The sequence below is a fragment of the Rhagoletis pomonella genome, unplaced genomic scaffold (assembly GCF_013731165.1).
Source record: "Rhagoletis pomonella isolate Grant_MI unplaced genomic scaffold, Rhpom_1.0 Rhpom_scaffold_00009, whole genome shotgun sequence".
NCBI classification, from domain to species: domain Eukaryota; kingdom Metazoa; phylum Arthropoda; class Insecta; order Diptera; family Tephritidae; genus Rhagoletis; species Rhagoletis pomonella.
In genome coordinates, this window is record NW_023458563.1 from 20,516,780 (window position 1) to 20,518,569 (window position 1,790).

The following is a 1,790-nucleotide window of genomic DNA, read 5'->3' on the forward strand; positions in this document are numbered from 1 at the left end:
ATCTGCGTATAATTTGTTAGTGTAATTTTTTACTTATATACGGCTAACACCACCTTATTAAATTCGCCTTGATCAGTATTGTGCAGATTTAATTGCCAGCCTTGTTCGCCGCACACATTATGCTTGCTTCACTTAATTACATACATACAAACACATTGCTCATCTCTTGAGAAAGCACCGTCTTATTTGTACATTTTGGGTTTTTACGCGATGTCAAAATATCAATAATAAAATATATATGTAATAATAAATATAAATAATAATAAATAATAAATAAAATATCAATAATTTTTTTCCCCCAAAAGTAGCCTATGTCGAGATAGGTCCTTTTCCCTTTAAATCAACATTTCATTGCAAACAATATTTTGACGTTTAACTAGCCAAAGATGTAGTTCAAGATGCCCCTATAATAGAATCTTAATAAAAATATAAAACAATTTCAAAGGAAACTGGTTATTTTTTAATTCAAAGTCAAACCATCTAAAGTGACTTAAGCTACTTTAATTGAACGGCACAGATATAATGACGAAAGTTTAGTATGTCGAATCGGTATCGGGTACCGAAAAGGAAGTATTGGGAACCGAAATTTTTTTCAAGTATTGGGTACCGACAATTCAGCACATCACTACTCAGAATGTCGCCTGAATAATTTTAATGACATTTGTTAACGCGGGGCTATTTGGGAACCAAATGAAAAAAGTGGTGCATTTTAGGAGCTGGTGTAGTTTTCGTACTAATCTCAATGAATAAATAGTACCAAAACGTTAAAGGTAGAATTTTGATTTGAAAGAAATACTGTTGGAATAACAAATACACCAAAATGTTCTTTTTTTATTCAATCTAATCAGATTTGTACCAAAATCCATGAATTTACACCAATTTATACACCAGTGCGCTACTTGAGTTGTTGCCCTGAAAATCAGATGGTTGCTTAAAACGATAATATAAGAAATGCGTGAGCTGGGCAAGGATAAGAAGGCTTTATCAGGGGAGATTGTTGTCCTGAAAATCAGATGGTTGCTTAAAACGATAATATGATGAGCTGAGCAAGGACAAGAAGGCAAGAACATGCCTTTTCAAAGGGTTCAGTGCAATACCAAACATATTTTGCACCGTGCAAGGGCAACATTTTTTGTTAGAAACGAAATCACGATTAGAGTTAAGCAAAAAATAAACCTCCCAATAGCAGCCCACAACAACTAAAGACTTCTTCCTCTAGTACCGATTTTGGACTCCCTGAATCTTTGAATACCGAGTTAAACAAAAATCCGAATTGAATGTATCGTTTTTATACCAGAAGTAAAGTTAAACAATGTAGGTAAAGTTTGGGTTGGATGGCAGTCCTATGTGGACTCACTTTGACTCAGGGTTCTTTGTGATACCGCATGAAGTTCGTATTTATCCCCGTTCCGCTATAAACCACTTGGTGCTTAGCAAAAAGGCGCTTAGGCTTCTAACATATATCCATTATCGATATAATTGAAGAAATAACTTTCAAGAGCTTTTGTTCTCCGTTTTGATAGAGCCGGGCAATGGCAGAGAAGATATTGGATGGTTTCCTCTTCGTCCTAAACTATGCAGCTTCTGCAGTAGTCGTTCCATGCTGCGCTCAGTCCGGCTCCGTGTAATCCAATCCGACAATGTCCGGTGAGAACTCCAGTTATTATGCCAATGTCCTGCCTCCTTAGATTAGGTAGAGACTTAAGTAGTACGTTGGGCGTTTACGGCAGGCCAGATTGTTTTGGCAATATGACAGGTTAAAAACCAACTTCAAAAAATAAAACACTAAA